Consider the following 13553-nt stretch of genomic DNA (forward strand, 5'->3'; position numbering starts at 1 on the left):
ACTCAGAGTATGGACAGAAGCCTCCATCCGCATCTGTATTTAACAGTTGAGTGTAAATAAGCCTTTAGACTGCTTATAACCTTACAGCCTTATCTCAAAACTAGTGTAATACAGTCTGAGCCATTAGAGAACATATTCACAACTAACAGAGTCATAACTCTATTTAAGTTCTCAATAGAGTCTTGAATAACTAAATTTTTTTTTACAAAAACCCAAACCTGCAGCAACTGAGTGTTTCGCTTAGTTTAGTGTTTCCAGCTTGTCTTATCAGGAAATCTGACTCATCTGATAATCTGTACGTCTGACTTTCCAGAGCAGATAAGTGGCTCTAGTTTCTTGCACTGACAAAAAGCATGTTATAAATGTGTATAAAATATGTAAAAGAAACCATAAATTAATTGCATGAAAACATACAAAGAACATTTAAAGATACTTGAAAAATTATTATAAAAATAGTTTACAGTAGTTTTTTACATCAACAACCATACGTTTATTTATATCTAATTTAAGCTTGTTACAGAATATTCCACTGGTTTGTGTGTTTTTTTTTTGTTTTTTTTTGGTAACTTCAACTCAGGCACCTCATGAAACGCCAAATTCTTACCAATGCCCCACCTGCTCAAGTACCCTTCACTATACCAATAAGAGTCCTTGGGCAAGACTCCTAACACTACCTTCCTGCGCAAAATGATTAAACTGTAAGTTGCCCTGGATAAGACCGTCTGCCAAATGCTGTAAATGTGAATGAGTGCATCTTATAATTGGTGTGCTGGCAATTACACTTGTGATTGGCTGCTTCCACAGCTACCACGAACATGGGAAAAGGACAAAAACAAGAAGGAGGTGAGATGGATAAGCCATGGAATCGGAAGAGCACATATTCTATATACTTTGGAAAAAGAATTCCGATCCATGACCTTACTTACAAAAACTATTCGACCTCATGGGTTTAAAATACAATTCCTGATGAAGAAATAAATTAATTATATTAAAATCTTTCTCTTGTATGATTTTAAAGATAAACCATTATTTGGACTACTGCATTATTTCAAGAACTGAATTTCAAACCCCAACAGAAAACGCTTTTTAAATTAACACTTTTACTTTTCCCTTTCAGTACATTTGTACTTTTGTACTTTAACTTGAGTAAAAAAATCATATGTCAACTTTCAGTAGAGTAATTTATTACTAGAGTACTTCAGCAAGACACTTGTCTACGGTTGAGACCTTGGGTTACATGCCAGGTTTCATGAAAAACTAAAGATAAGCTGAAATAAAAATGAAGTAGATAAGATGTAGCAGCCACAGACATTCACTTACAGAAAACAAGATCTCCCCCCCCCCGAGAGAGAGAGAGAGAGAGAGAGAGAGAGAGAGAGAGAGAGAAAGCAGTGGCAGAAGAGCTTCAGGTAAGAAGAAACTGTTCAGTTGAATGTGCTATAAAAAGTTTTAAAAGTTAAAAATGTTAACTGAACTTCAGTATTTAATAGAGATGCTAATTTGCCAGCCTGTTTACATCTTGATTTTGAATGTGTGTTAAAGAAACCAGAAGTAACTTTAGACCATTTCTACTGTTCCATTTATCATGAAACTTTAACACAACATAAACAGCAGCTGTCAAAAAAATAGAAAATGACAAAAATGAAGATACAAGGTTTTGTTCCGAAAGTGACGATATGTTTTAGGCTGAGGGCAATTATACTTGTATGAACTCCTTTTTTCTGTGGTCTATGATGCTCTCTGCTGGTTTAACTAGTTGACCAGCACATCGGCATCCAAAACACAACATATCGCTGCTGTCGGGAGAAAACCTTGCATCTCCAAAACGATTGCTTTACAGGAGAAGGAGAAAACCTAGTTTAATTTTAACGTAAGGCCCAATCCCATTTCACCCCTTGCCCCAACTACTTAGCCCTTAGCCCTCTGTTCTGCACGTTCAGGGGTTGGGTGTCCCAATTTTTGTTGAGATAGAGGGGGAGCGCGACGTGTTAGGGCTACATGACCCTCCAAACAGAGGTTTTTCAAAGACTCACTCCAAACAGAGTGTTATCAGAAAAAAAAAGAAAAAACGGCAAGATGGCTGAACAGGAGATCAAAGAAACCCACAAATGTGAGAATTTTCTCTGTTAAAAATTACAATAACTATCGTATTGTCTTAGTTTAATGTCGCTTCAATGTATCATGGTGGTTTTCTTCATAATAAGCATAAAAAACGGTAATAGCATGCTAATAGCATGTTTCGGTAGCTAGCTAGTTAATTTTTCCGTTCCACCTTAAATAGTCCAGCAGTTCTGACGCCTGACGCGCCAGAATGTAACTGCTGCACCGTTTAAGTTGGAATGGGACAATTTGAACAAGAAGCTGGTGAATAGCTGACTTCAGCATCATGTCACTGAAGAATTGGCAGTTCGTATTAAACAATTGTCTTATCCCCCCTCTTCGAAGGCATATGATACCCTAAATGTAACTAAAGCCCAGCAGTGAGGAGCTGAACTTTACCCTCATCTGCTATCACTGCAGACTGGCAGGGTCGCCTACAGAGCAGCGCTGGTAACTGTTAATGAAGCAATGTTTTTTTATTTATTTTTTTATTTTTTTATTTGAGTCCCATTTTGTAGGGAAAGATTTCAACCACTACCCCTTGTAACTCAGTTCCAAAGGGTTAGGGTGACACTCGAAAACAAAGGGTTGGGGTAAAAAGAAAAAATGGTATTAGGCCTAAATCAATGGAGCCAGACTTATGCTTATGCTGATCTATGCTAAGTGTTTATATAGCACTTGAATTTCGCTGCTGTCGGAACAAAACCTCATATCTCCAAAATGATACCTTTACAAAAGAAGGAAAAAACATACTTTACTTAAATGTAAGTCAATGGAACCAGATTTTTTTCCAAGTAATTTTAGGCCGTTTCTTTTGGTCCATTCATTGTAAAATTTACACACCATGTAAAGGGCAACAGGCATTTTCAAATTATGTCAAAAAACTGAAAAATGACAAAAATGGAGATATGAGGTTTTCTTCCAACAGCAGCGATTTGCTACCTAACTTAGCCAGTTTTAAAGGAACATGATCTGTAACATACTAAAACTTCAGCCAAATAAACTGACAGCTATAAGAATCTGATGCGCTAGCTAGCATACTTGCCATCAAAACCACAGCCTTACCAACATTTTCAAGTTGTTTTGCCTCTTCTTTTTGAACCTTATACTGCTGTGAGCTGAGGTTGGTAACAACAACAAAGTCCAGCTGCAGGGGTACCAGATATTTCAACTAGTTATGTGGACAAACCATTAGCATAACAGTAATAGCCATTAAAATAAACACAACTGTCTGTAAAATAAAGGTGATTTTTTTCTGAATTTTCATTTTGTTTCAACTTTCATTCTAGCAGTGTTAAAATACAGAAGGAGTAAAGTTTATTTATCTGAATTAAAACAAAAACAAACAAAAAAACAGGTATTGACCAGTATTTTACAGCATTTTGACAGTGAAAATTCATTTTTTTATAGCAGTGTACCTGTTTATCAGTATTGTTTTGACCCTTTGGGTACAGGTAAAGAATCAGTCTATCCTTAAATATGCCCAGGGGCATAATGAAGCGTGGTCATCATTTCAGCCACCCATTTCAACAAAGTGAGACAGTTGACAGTCACCACAGAACAGTTCTGCTATTTTTTTTTATTTTCACATAACATAATGGAAAACAGGATAAAATCACTTCCAGTTTTTCTGAACTGATAGTGTATTTAAACATGTGGCCAACCCAGTTAATAACAGTATTATTTTGTTGATCATAGAATAGGAATCAGACTAGTAATTTGTCTAGTGTACTTCAGCAGTGTTTATTAAGTAGGCTGTATAATAATAAGATGAGGGAACTGTCATCATAAATGAATAAGTATTAACATTTAACATCTTATAGTAACATCTGTTGTCTTTACAACTGAGTGCATGTATGTGTTTCATAATGCAGGCAAGATTTCATCAGTTGTGAGTCCAGAGTTGAGTATAGGTTCCTGCTAATGCTAAAGTAGGTTAGCTTGTTTCTTAGACACATTTTCTCAAAATGGTGCCTCACACCTTTTTTCCCCCTCTCAGTTTGCCACCCCAATAAAATTGCTGGCCACCTTATTGAAATGGTTCCTGCTACGCCCCTTACATTTCAATCTGCGTTTCACAAAATGCAAACACAGGGGCGTAGCCAGAACCTTTTCAATTGGCTAAAGACATGAAATTATACACCCCTAATTCCAAAAAGGAAATGTGTTACATCAATTTCCTTTGAACAGCACTTTGTTTGGGGACTGAAGTCAATTTTTTTTGTGGTATTGTTGTCATATTTGTCCTTAATAAAAGACACATATTTTTCTATGAGAGACAGTTCTGGACTGCAGGCAGACCAGTCTAGAACTCTCTGATTACACAGCTATGCTGTTGTAGGACATGAAGAATGTGGCTTGCTGTTGTTATGTTGAAATAAGCATGAATGTCCTTGAAAAAGAGGCCATCTAAAAGGCAGCATACGTTGCTCCAAAATGTTTTCAGTATTAATGGTGCTTTTACAGATGTGCAAGGTTACCCACTAACAACCTGGCATACCATGACAAACGCTGGTAACACTCTGGATGGTACTTTACTTCTTTGGCCCAGAGAACATGACGTCCAATATTTCCATACAACTATGAAAGGTTGACTCAACACAACACAATACATGTCGCCACTGTGCATCAGTCCAATATAAATGAGCTCGAGCCCAGAGAAGTCTGCAGTGTTTCTGGACACTGTTAACATAAGACTACATTATGCACGGTGGAGGTCATAACTTGCATTTGTGGATGAAGAGGCGGACGGTATTTATTGTTAACAGTTTTTCAAAGTATTTTTTTTTTTAAATGCAGTGCTGTCTGAGTGGTCAAAGGTCACAGACATATAGTTCAGGTTTTCAACCTTTTTTTATGCAGAGATTTGTAAGAATTCCCTGAATATTTTCATGATGTGCAGTGTACAGCATGAAATACTTAAAATCCTTGCAATCACTGGCTGAAGAATGGTATTTGTTGTATGTTTTTGCTGATGTGTTTTTAGCAAAGTGATGAGTGCTCGACCCAACCTTCCTCATAAAGGAGGACGACTTTTTCTGGATGCTTCTTTCATATCCAAGTACGATTGCATTACCATTTTTAGATGTTCTATAACTTAAGGAAACACAATTTTACGAATTATGATATTTTTTGTTTCAAATGATTCTTGATCACCCAGTAAATTCTAAGAGATGTTTTTTCTGTGTAGGTAGAACATCAAAGAACACGTCCCTATAATATGTTCTTCCGGCAGTGGGTACTACAGTAGCTGTGTTCATCATCTCTGCTATCAGTAAGTATTCATGATTCACTTCACTTGCTAATTTTGCACAAACAGCATCTTAATACTCACTTCCACAATGCTCTTTCTTTATATTGTGTTTCAGGACTGCACTAGTTTCACAGTGATTCAGACGTCAGACGTATCATGAACACAAACCCTACTGAGCAAACTCTTGCACCCAATTTCAGTAATTACACTGTTGAGGAAGATTACTTTTATGATTATTATAATACCGACATCATAGTCTTCGTCCTCCTCATCGCTGGCATATGTGTGGGTCTGCCAGCTCTGGTTTGGGCTGTGTGGATTTTATGCCAACACTGGAAGAGCGGAGGCCGAATTTCAGCCTTCATCCTCCTCCTCCTCCTGAATGATCTCTCAGAGCTGATCCTGAGTGTGTTTATACTGTTAAATTTATACTCCATTATGAGTACTCCCATCTCTGAGCTCTATTATCAAGAATGGTACAGTGGCAGGCTGTTATTTTCTTTCTGACGTATTCTTGACCACATTTAGAATCTGTGGTCTTTACCTCCACCAGCTGGTGGCGCTAGCGTGTATTCTATGTATGAAAAACCAACAATCCTTTTCTGATTGTAATAGGTGTGCAATTACAGACTGCTTACCTCTGACCCGCTGTAGTAGTATGAGGACGATAAACAGCGGTTTACCCTATTGTATATATGTATTTACTCAAGATAAAATACACTGTTACAGCATTGAAATTTTTCAGTTTTTGACATTATTTGAAAATGTCTGTTGTTCTTTACATTGTGTGTAAATTTCATGATGAATGGACCAAAAGAAAACTTGGAAAAAATGTCTGGTTCCATTGACCTACATTAAAAGTAACGTAGTTTTTATCCTTCTCCTGTAAAGTTATCATTTTGGGGATATGACGTTTTCTTCCAACAACAGCGATAAGCTGTTCATAGGTAATCCATCTGTACCTGTGAATACATCAATAGTTGTTACATTGTTGTTAGTGTGTACCTACATAGTTACTAGTGAGCTATGTGATGGGAGCAAAACTTAGCTCTAGGTACTCTTTCTTAGCTTTACATTCATGTATATTTATTTTAAGCTGTTATGATGTTTGAAATGATGTAAACATTGTGTTTTTTTTAATCACCTTTATAGCACATCTGATTTAAGAACCTGTGATCTCAGTATGACGTCCTGGTAAAATACAGAACAATGGCATCATGTCGCTGTTATCAGAACAAAACCTCGTATCTCCAAAATAGTAACTTTACAGGAGAAGGAAAAAACTTACAATACTTTTAATGTAAGTCAATGGAACCAGACTTTTTTCTACGTCATTTTGGGCCGTTTCTCTTGGTCCATTCTTCATGAAATTTACATACAATGTAAAGAACAACAGGCATTTTCAAATTATGCCAAAAAATGAAAAACAGGAAAAATGGAGATACGAGGTTTTCTTTCGACAACAGTGACGTATAGAGTCTAAATGATGGCGGTATAAGCAGTTCTGTCACTGACTGTAACTGATTAAGCTGATTGTTCATTTATCATTTTCTCAATATGTTCCATGAAAGATGAAAAAGGTTTTTTTCCTTCTCCTGTAAAGTTACTTTTTCTGGAGATACGAGTTATTTTGACAGTGAGAATATACACGTATGTGTATGTACATGTGTTCTGTATCTTTGTCTTGATTGTAAATAGTGTTTTGCTTTTGCAGATACTGGTGCAAAATACACACGATTACTCATCAGTAAGTGTGAACTAAACATTATTGAGTCTCAATGAATGTACTTAATGTAAAACCTTACACAAGGTGTATGTGAAGTCTTACAATGTTATAGGCTTAATAATCATTAAATAAAATAATACATCTTTGGACAGCAGTACTATCCAGATATGTAATAAATAATCTTATAACATACTGGTCAAACAAGACAAGCACACAGGCTAAAAACGAATACGAGATTAGATATAAAAGAGCCCCTGTGAAAGAAGCTAAAGAGATGAAGATGTAAATGTGAACGGCAACTTTTCTTTGTACTATTTTCATTTAAACCCAGGTCAAAGTGCAAAATTACTTCCTTTTGGTTTTTTTTTGTTTTTTGTTTTTTTTTTTGCTTTTTATGATGTTCAACTTTTTGAGAATTCCAATTGGTACAAACTGAATAAATTTACAGAATAAATAAGTAATTAAAAAAATGATTAACAGCCCTTTAAACTTGCTCTGATTCTATGATTCATCTGATAAATGACCCCAGTACCACTGAGCAGTGAATTGAACAGTGAGCAATAAGCTGGCACGGTGATGCAGTGGGCATAAAAGTGACCCACCGTCAGGACTTCTTGCTAGACAACTGCTGCTAAATTATAGAGCTCCGCCCTGATCTGAGTGTTCTCGTGCTTTCTGAACACAAAGGCTCTCCCTGCAGACGAAGCACACAGCAGACGCTCTGCAATCACTCGCAAACTCACTAGACAGTCTGTATAGTCAAAAACATGGCAACACTTTGAATCAAGATGACTGGCTTCCTGCTTGTGGGCAGGATGTGGTCAGAAGAGGCTTTGCAGGTAAGTAAGCATATGAGTGTTAACTTTACTAAAGGCAGCAAGTCAAACCAGCCATCCAATCATTTCTAGAAACATAAACACAGTCACACAATGATACAGAGCACAGTGGGGCAGAGTGGAGAGAAAATATGAGCAAGAGATGGATATTAACTTGACGTACACTTGTCATAATTTATTTTTACATCGCCATTTTAACCAACCTCTCTTTATACCTTAGAATTAAATGGGCTGTATTTGTTAAAATGCCTCTAATGTGACGAATGATGAACTCTGTTGTGATCGGCTGCCCTGTATTTCTTGCTTTTTAAATGTAGAAGTCAATCGATAACAAGTCAATCGATATTACAAGCGTTTTTGCGATCTGTGCCTCCCTCTGGTGGGCAAGGATGGCCTTGCAGGTGACCCAGCTCCAGGCAGGCTGGGCCCTTATAACAAGAGGGGCTCCTGAGTGGCACAACCATCTAAGCACTGGCACTATTATCAGGTGATCATGAGCCATGTATTCAACTCAGGTAATGAACAGTTGTTTCAAAGTATTTAATTTTTTTGCAATGAATATGAAAAATAATTTAATTGCTTATTTGCCACAAATTAATTCATTTTATTATTATATTAAATACCATATATATATAAATAATCAGCTCCACTTACTATATAGTTGTACTTTGTAGTTCTACAATTACAGACTGTTCTTCAGTGGTCAGGACCCCCATGGACCCTCACAGAACATCTGCCAACAGCTCATCTGCTGCACAGTTTGTGTTGGTCATCCTCTAGTCCTTCATCAGTGGTCACAGGACGCTGCCCACAGGACGCTGTTGGCTGGATATTTTTGGTTGGTGGACTATTCTCAGTCCAGCAGTGACACTGAGGTGTTTAAAAACTCCAGCAGCACTGCTGTGTCTGATCCACTTGTGCCAGCGCAACAGACACTAACACACCACCACCACATCAGTGTCACTGCAGTGCTCAGAATGATCCACCACCCAAATAGTACCTGCTCTGTGAGGGTCCATGGGGGTCCTGACCACTGAAGAACAGGGTAAAAGGGGGCTAACAAAGTATGCAGAGAAACAGATGGACTACAGTCTGTAACTGTAGAACTACAAAGTGCACCTATATAGTAAGTGGAGCTGATAAAATGGACAATGAGCGTAGTCATAATGTTATGCCTGATCGGTGTAGATATACAAACATACACACACTGACCAGCCACTTTATTAAAACCACATCCTTGTTTCTATAGGAGCACTTTGTAGTTTTACAAGTACAGCCCCCCTTTACTCTGTTCTTCAATGGTCAGGACCCCCACAGGACCTTCTTTTCTTTTCTGTCCACCATACCAGGCACCCCTCTACAAAGGTGTGACGCTGAGTGCCGTTTGCTGCTGAAATAAGTACAGCACTCAGCAGGTGAGCCTAGTTGGCCTGATTACCCCAGGGAAGTCTGGGAATTGGAGTTCCCATGGCCACTGGTTCTAGACCTCCCTGAAAGCTGCCTACACCCTCTGCTGGCTGCAGGCAGCATGAACCAATTCCTTACAGATACAGGGCTTTTATATTTTTAAGCAATATATGAAAACAATACACGGAGTAATGAAGGTCTGATAATAAGAGGGTGCTGAGTTCACTAGGCTACAGGATATTCAGGCTGACAAGGACAAGTTTAATTTGGTTGTGTTATTATTGTACTTTATTGAAACTGGTTGTAGTTTTGACGCATGGACTTTTCAGATAGTGTTTTGACAGGGAGTTTTATCTTTTTTTGCTGGGCTGATCGTGCACATAGACATGCATGCCAGTGGCGTAACTACCAGGCCCATGGTGGAGGGGTGGCCCCCCAAACCAGAAGATTTTATGACTGGTAGCCTGACCTGTCAATTGGACCATCCAGGCCACATGTGCTAAATATGAATGAAACTAGAGCACATGCAATACAGCACAATGCCATCCATTAAAATTGTAACAAATATGTGCTTTACAATGTCAATTTTTAAGTCATTTTTGTATGGAGGGCATTAATTTGTTCCATGAGATCCTAGTTATGCCACTGCTGCATGCAACACATTTGTTCACAAGATCAACAGTGCCATCTAGTGGCAGCTTGAAACGTTTGTCTTATGTCATGCTCTGGTCTTATTTTAATATTTATTCATTTCAGCAGGTTTAACTTTATTCCAAAACCACACAGTATTGTTTTGGGTCACGTTTTATTTGGATGGTCCCCTATAGATCATCTACAGACACTTATTTACAAACTTTCTGGTGATGGTCACTCAACATGATTATCAACAACATTAAGGTTAGGGTTAGGTCTAGGAGTAGGTGTAGGATTTGCCTTGAGGTTAGGGTTAGGGTGAGGTTTAGGGTTAGATTTAGTAGAATCTTCTGCACACAACTTCAAGTTCGGCTGCATTTAATAGATATTCAGTTGGATTTTAGTTAAAGGTAGACTAAGCATCTATAATGCAATCCACAGTGGACCATCCAAATCAAGTGTTACCATGTTTTGTATGAACTGAGTAAACCTGCCAGCATTCAGCCAATGAGCTTCAAAGCAGACACACGAATAAAAAGGTGCTGCACTGCTACCTGCTGTATGATGACACAACAAGAAGAGAAGAGAGGATGAAGAGGAGCATATGGATGGAGAATATGGCATAATCTAAAGAGAAATTTCCATTTTTTGTAAATGAAATGCACAATAAAGAATTCTATTCTATTCTATTCTATTGACTCTACACCACTGTGCTCTCAGGCACCACTGACTTGATGGATGTAGCATCAGATGTTGCCCCACACGTTTTAAATTTTTGATAGTAGTTTTTTTTGGTTATCTTTTATTTGGTAAAAGGGGGCTAACAAAGTATGTAGAGAAACAGCTGAACCACAGTCTGTAATTGTAGAACTACAAAGTGCACCTATATAGTAAGTGGAGCTGATAAAATAGACAATGAGCATAGAAACAAGGAAGTGGTCATAATGTTATGCCTGATTGATGTGTGTGGGTGTATATATATATATATAACAATGTAATATCACAGGACATACACTATACAGCCAAAAGTGTTTGGGCCCCTGACCATCGCACCTAAATGAGATTGTTGGACATCCCATCATTACTAAGGACCTGGCCCCCTTCGTGGTTGTTTTGGAGTGTGGCTGTTTGAATTAGTGCCCATTCAGCCTAAAGAGCATTTGTGAAGCCAGGCACTTATGTTGGATGAGAAGGCCTGACTCACAACTGACGTTCCAACACGTACCTAAGTTGTTCAGTGGGGTTGAGGTCAGGGCTCTGTGCAGACCACTGGAGTTCCACACCAAACTCATCAAACCTTGCTTTGTGCAATGATGCACACTCATGCTGGAACAGAAAAGGGCCTCCCCTAAACTGTTCCCACAAAGATTTTTTTAATCAGACAACTTCTACTCAGGCACCTCAACAAGTGCCAAATTGTTAGCAAATTACAATCCTGTGATTGGCTGCTTCCACGGTGACGAGTGGTGAGCTAGCGCATATCCTGGAAATAAATTGGAATAAAAATAGGAATTCCATCAGTGACCTTACTTAAAATAATTTTTTTTCACTTGGTTGGTTCCAAAACCAATAATTGGCAAATGAATGAATGAATGAATGAATAAATTATATGAAAAAGTCATTTTTTTTGCAGATGATGCATGCAGGTCTAACGTAAACCATTATTTACACTTAGTGTCACAGTGGCGTACATCTAATTAACACTCAGTAAACAACCCCAAGTTTCACTAATTGGATTAGAAGCACTTTGTAAATGAATACTTTCACTCTCTTCTTCAAGTACATCCAGGAGTACCTGCTTTTGTACTTTTACTTGAGTAAGAAATTGAAATTATACTTCAACTTTTACTTGAGTAAGGAAGTTTGTTATACACCTCTGGTTTTATACCAGGATTTGTGCAAAAAAATGTAATTAATAATCTATTAAACTGAATACAAACAAATCTAAATAGGAGCTAAATGACTAAAAATAAAAAGGATGATATGAAGCACCGACAGAAACTCACTTATAGAGTGATGCGTTTTAATTTAACAGAACAACATCAAAGACAACAAGAAATCCCTCCCCCTGAGTGAGAGAGAGAGAGGGAGAGAGGGAGAGAGAGAGAGAGAGAGAGAGAGAGGGAGAGGGAGAGGGAGAGAGAGAGAGAGAGGGAGAGAGAGAGAGAGAGAGAGAGAGGGAGAGAGAGAGAGAGAGGGGAAGGGAGAGGGAGAGAGGGAGAGAAAGAGAGAGGGAGGGAGAGAGAGAGAGAGAAGGAGAGGGAGAGAGAGAGAGGATTAGCTCTAGCAGTCTCTGCAGAAGAGCTTCAGGTAAGAAAACGTCAATATTGTTCAGCTGAATTTGCTGTATGTGTAATTTTCCAGTGTTCAGTGTGTTAGCGTTCAAAGCTAATTGTGCTTTTAAAACTCCAGCTTCACTATTTGAGACAGTTATTTTGTTTATAAACAGTCAGCATGTCACAATGTTTGTAGAAGTGGTCGATAGAGAAGTACCTGATGATGCGTTAGAAAGTGTTTGCTGTATAACGAATGTATCTACAGATATCATGAGATGATTATAAGGTTTTCTGAATTTGAAGACATGTATTTATTTTATTTAAGAATGAATGCAACAATACTGATCATACTGATCATGTATTCACAGCTCCAGATAGATTACATGTACACAACAGCATATTTTTTTTACGACATATTTAACAGTCTTGTTGACGTTGTGATAAAAACTTGTATCTCCAAAATGGTGAATTTTCAGGAGAAGGAAAAAACTTGTCTAATTCTGAACAATTTCTATTGGTCTGTTTATCATAAAATTTTAATACAACATAAAGAGCAGCTGGCTTTTTCATATTATGTGGAAAAAAATGGAAAATGACAAAAATGGAGATGCAAAGTTTGGTTCCACCAGTGATGATCTGTAGTAGAGTGAGCGCAATTCTATCTGTTGAATTCAGGAATCAGAAGTGCAAGATAAAACCTATTTCACAGTAAGTGTGTGTTTTCATTTAATTTTTTTGAAATACTGTCTTTTACTGTAATTCAACAGATTCCCAAATTCAGCTAGTTATTCTGACATACAGTATTTTACCATCATAATAACAGTAACAGCCATTAAAACAGAACACAGCTGTCTGTAAAATGATCATGTTTTTGTGAATTTTCATTGTTTCTATTTTCATTCTATCAGTGTTGCAGTACAGTGTATGTATGATTTTTTAATGTGAATAATGGCAATTGCCCATTAAATATTACAGTACCTTTACTGTGAAAATCTTTTCTTTTTCTTTTCTTTTTTTTTTGTTTTAACAGTGTACCTGTTTATCACCACTGTTTTGCCCCTTGCCTACAAGTACAGGGACGAGCCTATCTTTCCTTGGGCATCAGTACCACCATCCCATGAAGTCTGGTCACCCTTATGGCCACTCTAGTTGGCCATAACAAAGTGGGACAGTCAGCTATCAGCAGTTTTATGATGAAAATCTGCCATCAAGGCAGTTACCAATCGTAAGATCTCTGACGCTGCACTCATCAGTGTATCTCACAGGAAGTGAACACTGCGTCCCTATCATATGTTCTTCTGGCTGCGAGTGCTGCAGTAGCA

General features: G+C 37.8%; 2 long non-coding RNA genes across 2 annotated transcripts; both read left to right on the forward strand.

Annotated features, from left to right (window-relative positions):
- Positions 1-1289: 1289 nt before the first annotated feature.
- Positions 1290-5574, forward strand: LOC118816994. Its single transcript, XR_005007928.1, has 4 exons — positions 1290-1409; positions 5087-5161; positions 5291-5374; positions 5469-5574. It is a non-coding gene; the product is annotated as an uncharacterized LOC118816994 (long non-coding RNA).
- A 6603-nt stretch (positions 5575-12177) lies between these two features.
- Positions 12178-13373, forward strand: LOC118817002. Its single transcript, XR_005007929.1, has 3 exons — positions 12178-12265; positions 12907-12939; positions 13262-13373. It is a non-coding gene; the product is annotated as an uncharacterized LOC118817002 (long non-coding RNA).
- The last annotated feature ends 180 nt before the right edge of the window (positions 13374-13553 follow it).

This window comes from Colossoma macropomum, unplaced genomic scaffold (genome assembly GCF_904425465.1).
Source record: "Colossoma macropomum unplaced genomic scaffold, Colossoma_macropomum, whole genome shotgun sequence".
NCBI lineage: Eukaryota > Metazoa > Chordata > Actinopteri > Characiformes > Serrasalmidae > Colossoma > Colossoma macropomum.